This window comes from Montipora capricornis, chromosome 10 (genome assembly GCF_036669925.1).
Source record: "Montipora capricornis isolate CH-2021 chromosome 10, ASM3666992v2, whole genome shotgun sequence".
NCBI classification, from domain to species: Eukaryota; Metazoa; Cnidaria; class Anthozoa; order Scleractinia; family Acroporidae; genus Montipora; species Montipora capricornis.
This window is the reverse complement of record NC_090892.1, coordinates 8,549,282-8,564,281: the sequence shown is the minus strand read 5'-3', so window position 1 is coordinate 8,564,281 and position 15,000 is coordinate 8,549,282. Positions and strand designations below refer to the sequence as shown.

The following is a 15,000-nucleotide window of genomic DNA, read 5'->3' as shown; positions in this document are numbered from 1 at the left end:
GGCATTAAAATAGAGTTTTTGGTCGTATGTTCCTGACAGCAAGTTACATCTTTTGGCGTCTCCCATCCAGTTACTAGGGAGCTTTAGCAACGACGACGGGAACGGCAACGAGAACGTCATGTAAAAACATAAATTCACGTTATTGCGACCACTTCGCGACTATTCCAAGCCTTTTAATATGACAAAGGTGTTTCAGTCCCTCAGGAATGAAACCGTTACGAGCGGCGCTTAATTTAGGGGAGAAAAATGAAAATTTATCTCCAGGTGCTGACGTTCTCCATAACACCTCAAACTTGGTAATTTCACGTTGTTGCTTTGCTAAATGGACAAAAATGAAAAACGCACGTGCAGGGCGTGCAAAGCTATTGTTTTTGCCCACTAAATATGCAAATTTGTGACGTTCTCCTTGCCGTCGCCGTTGTCGTTGCTAAAGCTCCTTACTAACCCCGCCGGAAAGGGCTTGACTTCAATGCAAATTGGTTTTGGAAAGCTGTCTGAAGCTCAGAGTATACGCTTAGTTTTGAATCGATAATAGAAAGAGTTTTGGCGATTTTAACCCAGACTGGACTACTGGATTTAAGCTTTTTCCTTGACGAGATTTCAAGTTATTGTGAAACGTTTGGTACCAAGTTACTCTAATACTGAAATCAAGATTATGGAATTGTAAAACTAGAACTTTGGACTGGACTATAGAATGTGCAATTACGGAATTTTACATTTTTGAGCATTCTGAGAAATGGAGTTCACATGTTGTCTTCTTGTCTTCGCCACGGCAGATTTAAACAGTTTGCAAGAAACTAAACCAGGATTACGGAACCGGAATTCGAATACATGGCCCGGTTGTTCGAAAGCCGATTACCTTAATCCAGGGTTGGCGTGAACTTTTGTTTCATGTTTTCAACTTTTTGGTGAAAGTTTCCTGTGCTTATTGACTTCTTCTTCTAATGTAAAGTTTCACGGAATGTCAGCCTTGAACAGCATTTGGGAGTAGAGAATAAAACTCGTTTGTTCATTTTTAACCTGAGATTAGCATTAATCGGCTTTTGAACAACTGGCCCAGGATGATAAGTTGTTAAACTGTGATCTGTAATAAGTTTTTCGGATGATTTAAGGCTGATCTTGTAATTTTTGGATGAACGTAGTTAAGGAAGGAAGTAAAACTGTAGGATTTAAATAAAGTCTCATTCCAAAAAATAAATAAATGAAAGATCCCGTATCCCGAGAACCCGCTAATAGGGCTTCCTTGTTTGCATTTGCAAATTTAGTAACATTAATAATGAGTTTTTACAACAGACAACTTCAAGTTATATTACAGATGTATCTTTCTGGTAATCTCTCGCCATTTTCCGAAGTTTACCTGTACTTGAAGTTCACTGTAAGTCGACAATTTGTGTCATCTGTTTGCGCATTCCACGGATACGCCTTTCGAGGCGTCTTGTTTGTAATTCTGATCAGACACCGATTACTGTCTATCAATTTAATACCGAGCTTCAGCGTTGTCGCCAATATTGCGGTTTAGACCTTAGTCGATACAAAAACCACAGTTTTCGCATCGGTGGCGCGTGTCACGCTGCCGACAAGGGTTTTTCTGATGCGCAAATTAGGGCTCTTGGTCGATGGAAATCCGACGCCTTTAAGGTTTACCTTAGATCTGAAAGTATCAATGCCAATTGACTTAAGTTTGAAAGTCCTTCTCCTGTATTTCGTACGTCCTGACAGCTCCGTAGGTCAGACAAGGGCTGCTATGTTGCTGTCCTTTCCCGTGTGGTCACTAAAGTAGGACAGTCAGGGGCTGCTACTTTGCGGCCCACTTTTTAACTTTGCAATACATAGCCAGGTATCAAAGTACATCGAAAACTATAAAGGACTTGCTCTAATATTGCTTTTCTCATTTGTAATATTTCATAACTGGAGGTTTACTGAAGTCGGTCAGACAGGAGCTGCGACTTCACTTTCCTCCGTTCATCCTTATGTCACCCTTTAAATATCGATGTTTACTTTGTCCGAGCCTTCGGCTGACGGTGCCATCGGTCAGGCGGGGGCTGCGGCTTTACTATCTCCCTTAGGTCCTTAAGTACTTTAACTCCTTTGGTTTCTTAATTCGTTGCACGTGCTCTTAGATTTTTTATTGAAGCCCGTCAGGCAAGGACTGCGGTTTCACGCTTTCCTGTTAAGACTACTCAGGCCTGTCGCTAGCAATTTCTATATAATATTATTAGCCACAGCATGATTCTCATAATTCTCGTGTTATCCGACTTCTTTCGGCACGCTAACTCTGCTTTTGCTTGGTGGGGCTGCCACAATCGGTGGCATGTGGCGTCTTTTTCGCCCCATCTTTGCTGAACAATGGTAATCCTGTAAACCACAATTAAGTGTCCTGGATCAAATTAAACACGCCACATGTGTGGCCAAATTCATCCAATTAATGTGTTTAGCTTTATTGCGCATTCTTCAGCAAACTAGTGCGACTTCAAGCAGAGTTAGCATTTCGCAGAGTCATGCCTCGATATAAATAAACATATTTTGTTTTTAGATACAGTTAGGGTAATCATATCAAGACAAAATTTGACCAGGGTATTAAGTACCCATCATAGATTTCTCACATCACATTTTCCTCCTAAATAAAATCAACATATGTTGTCTTTTTTGAAAAAAACGGGGAGGTGAAATCTTCCCATTCAGCGTTACCAGATAATGTTAGAAATAATCTCTAAAATATTGAAAATTCAACAAAATCTGTAGGTCAGTTTTTCAGCGGAAAAATAAGTTTTTTTGAAATGTGTCGCTAATTTCTTTTTTCACCTGCAGAATTTTTTTAAATTTGAAAGACAAACGTTTTAAATTAATCTAAGCTAACATGCAAAAAATGAAAAAAATTCACCGTCCGGAAGCAGAGATATAAGCGAGTAAAGTTGCAAAATCAGGAAAAATGAGGGGGTTACAAAATTGGCATTTACGCATGCGTCACCCGCTAATTCGAGTGCACGCGCGAGTGAAGCTACAGGCCAACACAAACGGATTTAAGTGACCATGAAACCGTTTGTGTACAATTTTCGTTGCTTTCGTGAGTAGGAGATGTATATATATATATTCCATATGTATAGGAATTAGAAGAAAGGTGAGCGAAACTAGCGGTATTTGTTTATTTCTGGTGACCCACTTTGAATCGTAAGCAATCTCGACCCCAGAGCTCTTCTCTTGACCGAGGGAGAGAAGAGCTCTGGGGAACCCTGAAACAAAGTGTCTTCTCATTGGTTTTCGTGAAGAACAATCAAAAGCGTCTCTAATTGGTGCATTCATGTTAGCACGAGGATTGAGCAGGCGCCGTAAGGTTCAAATAGCCAATTTTTGGCTGTAAGAACCCTACAGCGCATGTTCTGCTAAGCAGAGTTTCCCAGAGCCTTGGGTCGACCCGAGGCTCTGGTGACGAGAATGAATCGTAAGCTGACGCGAGCAGTTTTTAGAATTGCGTGTGTGGCTTACGTGCGCGCGCTCAGCTGAAAATCCTTTCGAGCCTCCTTAAATCCGTTTGTGTTGGCCTGTAGCTCCACTCCCGCGCGGACTCGAATGAGTTGGTGACGCATGCGTAAATGCTCATCTTATAACCCCCTCATTTTTCTTGATGTTGCAACTTTACTCGTTTATATCTCTGCTTCCGGACGGTGAATTTTTTTTATTTTAAAGCGTTTGTCTTTCAAATTGAAAAAAAATATGTACGTGAAAAACAAAATTAGAGACATTTAAAAGAAACTGTTTTTTTTCGAAAAACTGGCCTACAGATTTTGTTGCATTTTAAATATTTTAGAAAGTATCTCTAACATTATCTGGTGACGCTGAATGGGAAAATTTCACCGTTCCGTTTCTTCAAAAAAGACAACATATGTTGATTTTAAGGCTTAAGAGAAATGCCTAATATCGTTATATAATATAATTTGAGAAATCTACGATGGGTACTTAATACCCTGGCCAAATTTCGTCTTGATATGATTACCCTAACTCAAGGACAGAATATGTTTATTTGTTTGAAAAGAAGGAGAAACTATTTCGAGCCTCCTTAGTCATATGCAATATCTATCAAATATGCCATTCAAAGGAAATTATTTGAAAGCTTATTATAAAGTGCGACAACTTGTTATTACAAAGTGCCACAGCGATTTCGACTCGGCCTGAGGCCCCCCTGTAGAAAAAGAGTTTATTTCAAAGTGCGACAACTTGTCATTACAAAGTGCGACAGCTTAATTTACTGCAAAGTGAGAGACAACTTGTTATTACAAAGTGCGACAGCTTTTTTATTACAAAGTGCGACAGGTGTTATTACAAAGTGCGATAGGTTTTACGAAGTGCGATGATTATTACAAAGTGCGACAGAACACGCTCCAACAATGGCGTTTACGTGGGATGCCTTGTTTGACAACAAAGTAGATTTAAAAAATAGATAAATAAATAAATGTGGTAATCTGGCCTACAATGCTAAAAAGAAGAGAAAAGATTAGAATTATAATTTTCCAACTGTAAACATGCCTGAAGCCAAGACTTCAAAGTGCTACTATAACCAAAACATCAATTTTTATTTTTCTGTGGATTTCAAACTATGTTAACTAAACGTTAAGTGACCCAAATTTTAAGCCTTGATTTCAAGAAGACACCTGTTTATTTTAACTGGAATTTTCCTTTTTTCTAGTATAGATGGTTTGAAACCAATCTTTACAGACACATATACACATATTACACCTCACTACGCTCAACTGGGTATCCTAAAATTTCCTGACATTGTTAAACGGTATATACTCGTAAATTTCTTTATGAACTCATCTCTGTGATTTTAAATCTACCAATCTTGATCTTAGCTATGTATTTGAGCAACATGATTACAATACTAGAAGTGCCGAACTTCAACACCTAAATGAAGCCCCCTTCAGAACAAATATTAGGAAGTTCTGTCCACCTTTTATAGGGTGTTATTTTTGGAACAGTATTCCATTAGTAATCAGACAAAAGCCTAGTATGCATTGTTTCAAGCAATCCTTGTATCGTTATTATCTTGCTCAGTATTAATGTTCTTTATTAGTTCCTGCTATCATCTTCTCCTCTATGTCTTTGGATGTTGTATGTGTACTTTGTTTTATGTTTAATCTAATACTCTCAATCCTAAAAATGTTAAAGGCAACAAAGGGCATCTAATTAGTTCTACTATATTTCACCCTTCCCCTGCTATCAATAGTTCCTACCTCTTGTTTTATACCTTTCTATCTTTATAGTGGAGAGAATTAATGAAAAATAAATAAATGAGTAAAAATATCAATGGTGTAATGTGCAATTGGGTGACCTTTGACCTGTGACCTGTGTTTTGTACCTGCCGTGTGCAATTGCTGGTGGACGAACAAAAGGAGCTACGAAAGATCTTTTGTTTTCGTCGCAGTCATGGCTAGGAGCGTACGACTCAACGTATTTTTGGAACTGTGTTTTTACAGACCGAGTTATCTTAAGAGAACTTTATTTTTAGATTGATTTTCCTGCGAAACCACACCTTTCCAGCTAATGACAAGTCTTGGATTGAGAAATTATTACCAATGGGATTGAGAATGGTGACTCGTGCAAGCCAAATCTTATTTAAGAACTCGAAATATTCCTTCAACTTGCACTTGCTAACTTTATTATTGCCTTTTCTGTCCGACTAGTTGGGTGATACTAAAACAATTAGACCCTTCGCCCTCAAGGGCTATTGACCCGTATCCCTTGTTAATAAATTGTTAAATAGGCGCCTGGTTATTGGTTATTAGCTCCTGACTCGCGTTAATTTCATGGTAACGAAATGACATTTTTCAGTCGCCGGGTTGATCCCCCGTCGTTGACTTGAGTTTGCTGGCTATTTACAATACTTTTTCGGGATTTTTTTGACGTGAACTAGAAACATTTATGCTGGAGAAAGGGAACTTTATTTAAGTGTCTAGTCTTTTAGCGCTGGAGCACTTATTGGGGACACTGTAAACTAAAAATTAACAATGGAAGAAAATCACGTCAAATCTTGGTTTTTGAGGAGAGGTGAAAACCGGAGTACCCGGGGAAAAGCCTCTCGGTGCAGAGTAGAGAACCAACAAACTCAACCCACACATGACGTCGAGTCTGGCAATCGAACCCGCGCTACATTCGTTGGAGGCGAGTGCTCTCACCACTGCGCCATCCCTGCACCCCACCTAGAACTAGAAAATCTAGAACTTGTATTTCTAGGTGATTTTGTCTTCTACGTCGACATCGTAGATCTTAAAGTCCCTGTTGTCAATGTCGCAGGCGTCGTGACGGACGAGAAAGTAGAAACATTAAAAATTCTCCGCTCATGTAGTGCACGTGCCCCAGACGTTTACCTTATATCTGGCACATGAGGAAAGTAGGCTTAGCAAGTGTTTTTTCCACTAGCGCCTATTCTTGGTTTGCGTCCAGGTGATGAGGCGGCCATGTTGGTGTACAAAACAATAGAAAATGGCACCACAAGTTTTGCACAATAATACCTTCAAATTCCCAAAAGACATTTTACTGCATTGTTCTGTACAGCAACCAACATGGCCATCGTGATGTCAAACGCAAACCATCAATAAGAGCCATGTATAGCCAATTCAAGTATTGTTTTTAAAAAGTCTCACACCAGAACTGTGGAGTCACATTTCAGAACAAGGAATAAATGCTTTCCAACGTAACAAAGTGTAGTTAAAAAGCGTTTTCATTACGGTTCGAAGCATATTTATCATGTCAATGATCTCTCTTTCTACTATAAGAGTAAGTCTTAGAACTGTTTGGCAATTTTGTCGAGTGAATGCAAATTTGTACCTTTACTAATCCAAATGATTTGGTTTTTGAAGTTCTCTCGCTTTCCGGACAGCCGTTCGTCTTGTAGCCTAACTTTGATGCTATATATTAAAACAAAAATCCTCGGAGTTAGTGATGCGTCGCATTTCGATCGAGGACTACGTTTTTAAGTGGGTTTTTTGGCCCGATAGGTTTTTTACCACTGGTTTTTTCGTAGCGGGTGACGTATTATTGCAGTGTAAATTTTCTTTCCGCTTTCTTTTGTGTTATTTTCCTTTGTGTTGTAACTTATACTTTACATCTTGGGTTTTTTTGCTTTTGGCTTTTGTCGGTTTGCCGTCCAGTGTTTTCATGGACAAATTTTTAGTCTGTCATTTTTTCGATGATTCTAAGCTATTGTATTAATCTTTGACGAATTCTTGTATCAGTTTTAGTATATTTTTAGTCTGTTGTATATTTTCGTTGTTTGTCATATTTAATTGCAATGATACTGTGATGATTACTTGTATTTTTTAGTATAACTTGTCTTTCATATTGAATAAACGCTGGTTTCCGCTGTGCTTCAGGCACCCAGCAGAATCACAGTCCATTTGTCATAGTGTCGTCGTTTTAATTATTGACTCGCTTTGCGAGCTATGCGCAGCGTAGTGATGAAGAGGATCGTGTGCCCTTTCCCGGTATTTTTGACGGCATTTGTATTTGAAGATCATCCCTCGTAAAACTTGTCGGAAATCTTTCTTGGCCAACGTGCATAACAGCGGATTTGTCAGTGGAGGAATAAAGCCAAGAACAGAAAGCAAACGCTGAACCCAAATAAGAGAAGGAGTTGGATCTGTTTCGTTGGAATGATCATTTAACATAGCCAAGAAAAATGGTAGCCAACAGCCCGCAAAAATTACAACCATTATCACCAACACACTTCGGCCTCGCCACTCACGATGAACGGCACGAGATCCCCGATGCAGGGCGTCTTGCAGATGGCGATCATTTTTGGCAATCTTAAAGGAGATGTAGAATATACGTCCATAGATGAAGCACATCAGCAGTAGAGGAACAAGGAAGAAAAGCACTAGGCAGATTATACTGTACCCAATGTTGATATCGACGGACTCTTCAAATTCTGAAGCGTCGCCAAAGTTTAAGTTATCCCATGATAATTGAATGGCGGAGGATAAACACGCAAACACCCAAACCAAGCAGATAGCACAGATTGCGCGCCTTTTTGTCATGTGTGACGCGCGCCTATATGGATGTACTATCGCGAAATAACGATCAGAGGCAATGAGAAGAACATGACAAACTGACGAAATACCGGTGAATCGAAATAAAATGACGGAAGATATGCATATGTCTGCTCTTATCATGTTCATACACACCAACAGAAGAGGAACTCCCATCAAGCCAGTCACGAGATCGGAGAGCGCTAACGAACCGAGAAACAAGTTCGTAAACGACCTCAAAGTTTTCTTTTTGTAGACCATAGAGATTACAAGACTATTAACCACGACAATGAGTGCGCCAATCAGGGCTAAAACTACTATCACTGACGCAGTAAAAATTTCAACCGATAGGGGTACGTAGGGTTCAGGATCGCTAGAGCAATTATCTCCAGATTTTGAGAAATTGAAGATCCGGAAAGCATTTGATAAAGAGGGCATTTTTGTCTACCATCAAGCCACTGAAAATGTTTAGTCTCCACAGATGGATGTGTCTACAGTCATTCTACAATTAATCCTTGCACCTGCAGACTGGAAAAAAAAACATTACAGTACTGATGAACGTCATGTTCTGTCTAAAAAATATGCATGCATCATTAATAAGATTTTATCGAAGTTTTCAAAAAAACAGAGAGCTTAGTGCTTGCAGAAAATGGCACAATGACGCCTACCTGGATATGGTTAAATATAGACGAGAATTCGTCCTTTGCAAGCTCGTCTTCTTCAGCGGTCCAATTTATGCTGGCCAGAAAGAAGTCTTAGAGCTCTCAGGTCTCGAAATATGCGTAAAAATTGTGTTGACACCTTTTTAAATTCCAGATTCGAATTAGTTAAAGCGTTTTCGAGTTAAGTGAAGTTCTCTGATGTTCAAAATTGCTTTCTAAACTGTTGCAAACTGAACGCTAGATTAGCAACAGTCCACTTTTGAATAAAATAGCCAATTAGTACGGTAATTTCTTAACGCACAGCCACAAATTTTACAATATATGCCAAATATCAAACCCACGTACTCATTTTGCTAATTTTCATTGCCATTATAAAATAATTTATTCACATTTCATTTTCTTTACATCAGGTTACAACAAGAAGGTACTTTTCTTTTTCAGTACGTTACAAATCAAAATAATACAGCAAACTACGAATTACATGACACGTATTAAAATGTATGTAGCATCTAGGTAAACTGCTGGGTTTTCTGTTTAGACACTGGAACATACAGGAGTTTATACCATTAGCTGTATATATTGTGCACGGATAAGTTAAAAGATCGACCGGTATACAGAAAGAATAGAAAAGAAAGATTTGTCATCGTTAACGTTAATAAGCTATACTGAAAATAATGGTCACGCGAGGAAGCCGCGAAACCAATTGCAAGTTCCATGCTTCCGTTGAATTAGAATGACAAAGCATGCCTCTGTTTGCACAGTATTTTAGCCTTCTAGTTTTTTTTATTTGATAAAAAATTGATTCCGATCGGTCTATTTAGCAATAGATCATAGAAGACGTTAAAATACAATAAGATGCCGAATCTAACGAAGCTAACACCGCATTGCTCTGAGTCCACATTACAGTTGTAATCCTCTGTGGCCTTTAAGTTAATCTTCACTAATTCGCTGGAACACAGAGAATCTTGTGGATCGAACTAAAATCAGAGCCTCCGAGGGAAGCTTCATGCTCCCGGAAATGTTTTTCTGCCTCAAATTTTACCTTTGTCAAGTTCTCCTGTTTGAATCCAATAATTACTTTCGATGTTTCGATTCCTTGATCTCGAGAATATCTTTACTTTTAGTTTCAAGGAGGAAACAAAGTTTAATAAACCGAAAGCACCGTATGGTGGCGAGTCCCTGAATCGACCACATCAGTGGGAAAGCGAAATGTTTTCTCTCTCTTAACAGTACTCCAGTTTGAATTTTGAAGTTACAAATTTGCAAATGATATAGTCCTCTTCAGTCTTTCTAAGAGGTTTGTCAGGCAAACAGAAAGTTGGCCGAAACCTTCCTCTAAAAAGACAAATTTAATACTCCAGATTCTCCACAGAGCCCACTTTTGTCACTGAAATAATGTCCATCATCCAGGTAGACTTCCTGTGACAACCAAGGTTGGACCGATTTGAGTCGAAACCGACGCATCAGAGACAACGTACTGAAAGTTAATCAAGATTTTTACTGTTTGCCTGGACACATTCTGACCTAAGATTCGCTCTTACGAGGGGTTATTGTCCGAAACGTTAGCGTTTTTGATTTTCCTTTATAGGGTAGTCATTTCACTTTACCGCGAACATGGCGATGTTGCACTGTGGTGTTTCATAAATAACACTCAGGCCTTTGCTTTCAATTTATCCCATCAAATTTCAAGCACAATAAAAAGAATCTAAAATATCCATATCATAACGAATTGAACGAATTAGTGTACTTATCAGCCTTCATATATGGCATGAGCCCGGCTTACCTCAGAAGCTTGCTTTCTTCCCGCATGCTCGATTATGATTTGCTTTTTCGTTCCCTTTTTCTTGGAATTTAACAAAAAAATCCAGTTTTGGTGATTCTCCTGGCGTCGTCCTTACACGCCAAACAATTATCAAACCCAAATCTATCTCATGTACTTACACTTTTTTGTCACGTTTGAATTTAACAACGGAAGTAAATATTAGCTTTCGAGAGTCTCGTTTTCTTAATCAAAGTGTCACTGTCGTTACTCGTGGATATGAAAGTTACCGCGATTGTTTGAAATTGGCAGGCTGACGTTTCCTTTATGCACTAGTCAGTGTGATATAACAGCTGGATAATCAGGCCCGCCCCCAATCCACTCGGGGCTACAAAAGAGCCTGTTCGCAGGCTAGATGATGGTGTAACAGCTCAGGGAGCTCTCATATGCGACAAGATACCCAAAATAATGTATGTGTGTGAGGTGATCACCTTTGCTGAAATTTAACCACCGGGGATAGTATTTAGTGTTAGTTTTGTAAGTACTGTGACTGTGAAGCGCGTTGCTGATACTCTTATTTCTGAAAACGTTATCAGTGGCGTCGTCAGTTTTAATATTGTAAGTAGTTTGTACTGTAAATAATATTGCAAATTAATTAAAAAAAATTAAAATTTTAAAAATTAAAAAAAAAGCCTGTAATAAAAGTCTAATATTTCTCCAACAGGCATAAGATTATTAACAAATCCTTTATAAAGAGCTGTGCCGTGTGTTCAAATTGCCTAACATAGGTGACAAGGGTCTTTTTACTGGGTTGCCAGTATGGCAATCCCAGTCGGAAAGTGGGTGGGATTTGTTCGTTTAATTTTTTTTATTTTTACTGGGTTGTCATATGGCAATCCCAGTCGGAAAGTGGGTGGCATTTGTTGGGTGTTTTTTTTCCGTGTCGGTAAAAGTCTTGCCTGTCACTCCCTTGCTAAGTGGTGTCTTTGCGCATATAGCCTTCTGCTCGTATTTTCTTAGGATCGAGAGGGCAGTGGAAATGCGTAGATTTCTCTGGTGGACACAGTAGAATGATAAACGTAACCTGCAATGGCGTCGAAAGTCATGGAATGGAGCTCAATAATGGAAAGTCAGTTGGATAAACTAGGCAGGCGGTGAAAACAAATACCTGGAATCGTAAAAGCGACGAGTAATGGACTTCGACAACAATCTATCGCCCGTCGAGCCGAAATTAAAGTGAGCTGTATTTCCAATCATTTTTTCACGAGTGTAGTTTTACGTTTATGTACAACACTGAAACCAAATGGGAAGTTATCTGGTAACTTATGGGTTCAACAAAGACAGAGAACGAATCGAACACCTTAAGTGGATCTGTGATCAACTCTGCACAGTCTTCAGTAAAAAAATAATTGGAAATGTGACAGTCAAGAATTATTTGAAAGAAAGCTTGTCGACTATTTTGTGCATCATTATTCAAGGAGAAGGTTCTTCAGGAAAGGGTTTGAACTTGTTGCGTACGTGGTGATTTGACACGATTGAGTGTACGCAATGAAATGGGAAGAGGTTTTTGCCTCTAAGAGCAAGTATGTTGTTTGTTTCAATAATGTTTCGCTGGAAAAGGATTCTGTGATATTTTCTGCCTTTGTGAATTATAATATCATGTTGTGTATTGAATTTTCGAGCTTAAGGTTGAAATGTGATACGGCAGGATATTTTTAGTTCACGAAAATAAACAGGTCTGTTGGAAACGTGCTTGAGTTTCAACAAAATGAGCCCCAAAATCAGCAAAAAAATGTGACGCCGATGAATAATAAAGTAGCTGCGATTTCCAAAATGATGGAATTACCTGGTGATAAATAATATCGTCTTGGAGAGTAAATTTTGACTTTGCAGAAACAATGGTCAACCTCAAGAGTTGGGCGATTGTGATCTTTGCTTTGAATTCGCTTATTTATTGTCAAACTTTATAACACTTGACAGAAAAAGAAACTTACGAAAACCCGGTATCTTGCTATCATTTGACACAGATGCTTCACTGTTTGGCGAGTAAACATGCCGCGGCAACATCACAGCGCCCGCTGAATTCCGTCGATGTCACTTTCGATTCAAGCTAACAAAATCTGTACCTTGCTGAGTTCGCATTTGTTAGCGTTAATAGTATTTTCGGTCCAATGCTTCTGTTTTACGAAGGGCTATATGTTTTAGGTCACCCATCCAGATAATATATAGATTTAGCCAAGCCTAAAAGTGGAGCTCCCTGGTCATTTATTCTTACTGCCTGTACGGTTTGTGAAAATGTTTCCGGTTGCTCCTTTAATAATTAAATTATTTTCTTTGCTTTCTTCTATAGAAAAATTCATTGCACGGTAAATTTTACGCTTTTTAGCGTAAAATTTACCGTGCAATGAATATCGCATGAATCACGAAGTGACGAGTGCAACATCTGTTTTTCCAGTGAAATTTACTTTGCAATTCACCAGTTTGGCAATAATTTTTTCTTGAACCGAATGAGTTTTAAAAGAAAACAAGCGTTAAGCACGACCTCAGAGAGCGAGTTGAAAAGGAAAAAAAGCCATTTCAGAGTCAACTGTCAATAGCCAGCGAATAGGAGTGATGTTAAAATTAGAAGCGATAAAAACAACTTTGTCAGTTCAAGGTCAAAAAAGAGTTTTACTGATGTACTTTATCTCTGAAAACAAGATCATTAACATTTTGATGTATTTCACAGAAACACGCCAGGTTGGCTTGGTACAAGAATCGGCAAACTACGGCAATGCAACCAAGAAAGGACGAACTTCGAACACGATCTGCTCCAACACTTAAATAACATTTGGGTGCTTTAAACAAACTTCTGGAAACACAAGCTATTGAGATTTCCCCCTAATTTTACGAGAACGCATTGCAAATACGTGTTTATAACATAAGGGCAAAATTTTCTTGTCACTGTCGAGGCACAACGAAAACCAGTTGGGCAAACGGATTAAAAAAGCACTTCTTCGCTCGTATTTTAGAGGAAGACAAACAAATCAGCTTTTTCTTTATGTCCAAAAGAGGAGATAAACTAAGAATAAAGCCAGGATCCGAACCAGGATTCGAGCCAGGATCCGAGCTAGGATCCGAGCCAGGATTCGAGACCTAACCGAGGGCTAACCTAACCTAACCTAACCGAGACCTACCCTAACCCTAATTAGACCTAACTAGGCTAGAACCAACCTAAATAGACCTAACCTCACCGATTTGAGACCTAACCTAACCGAGAGATTAGAGAATAAATAGCGGAGAAAGCTTATCTTAGCTCGAATCCTAGCTGGAATCCTGGGTCGGATCCTAGCTCGAATCTTGGCTCGAAGTTTAGGTATCCTCCCAAAAGAGTACAGATAATTGTTACTTAATTCCAGTTGACACTAAAAATTTGATTTTCATTCCTGAAAAAAGGAAGAACCGATTAAACCACCTTTTAAAAATACGCATTTGTAAAAATAACGGTTTAGTGCCCAAGGAAAGAATTTGTGTGCCAAGTATGAGCTATTACTGGTATTCTGTTTTGTCGTTGTCGTTCTCTTTCGCTCAGTCCTTTCGTTTCTGTTCTTGACATAGGTCCTCCAGGCATCATGTAACCTTATCAGAGCTTCTAAAGATATGCCAAAAATTGCAATACAGAGAAAAAAGCGGCTCTAAGCAAATTAAAAATAAATACTCAGCTTTAAGTTTACACCCCGGCGATGCTTGACTTGAATAACTGCGTAGCCACCAGTGTGGACCACAGATATCATGATATGTCAAACTGGATTGAAACCAGCGAAAAATACAGAAAGAAAACATCTTCCAAACCGTTTTCCACCTGTACACGAAAAACGTTTGACTGTATAAGAACTTGATATATAGTATGGCCGTGTAACCGCGTCGAGACACAGAAAGCGCGCGAAAAATGAAGCCCCGCTTATGTTCACGTGAGTTAACCTAGGTTGAGCCTGCAATCCCATCGAAAACCAGTACCTGGTCAGCGGTCAACTTAAAAAAAACACCTGACCTCAGTGAGCTTAAGCTTCAGACCGCGATATGGTCATGTGATACTGGTCAGCGGATACTTTGTTCTGACAGGTGTCAATTAATCAAAAGATCCAATATCGAAGATGTATGCTGTAAACTAGCATGATACTGGTCACATTGGCATACATGGAGGGGTGGACGGACGGACGTTCATGACGTCATGGCTATAAAACCAAATTTTCTTGCATCGATGGGTTACCATATTTTCTTAACAATGGTGCTCCGCGCGCGCGCGCCTTCGGCGCGCGCAGAGCTCCGCTACTAACCCCGCCGGACAAGGAAACTTAGTATTACAAAGCTGTCAGATGCTCAGAGGGCACGTTTAACCTTGTGGTGAAAAGAAGTTGGGAGGGGACTTGAAAATGATCAACATGTCAGCCCAGAAGCCATTGTTTCTCACTTCCCTTTTATTTTCTTCAATCTTTCTGGGTTCAGTACTTTGCTAGTAACCAAATGTCTTCTCAGGCTATTTACCTTATACTTCTACCATGGCACTACAATGATAGAC

At 39.2% G+C, this 15,000-nt stretch overlaps 1 protein-coding gene across 3 annotated transcripts in view; it reads right to left on the bottom strand.

Annotated features, from left to right (window-relative positions):
• The window catches only part of LOC138019290 (beta-2 adrenergic receptor-like), a 52,384-nt gene extending 41,779 nt beyond the window's left edge, over positions 1-10,605 (bottom strand). Inside the window, exons 1-2 of one of the 3 annotated variants that reach the window (XR_011126125.1) lie at positions 10,467-10,605; positions 4,298-8,549 (exon numbers count right to left, since the gene is read on the bottom strand). The gene's annotated coding sequence lies outside the window, so the exon portion shown is untranslated. Of the gene's footprint in view, positions 1-4,297; positions 8,550-9,093; positions 10,161-10,466 lie in introns of those variants that run through there. The other 2 variants (XR_011126126.1, XM_068866030.1) reach the window with 2 other exon arrangements.
• Positions 10,606-15,000: the final 4,395 nt, after the last annotated feature.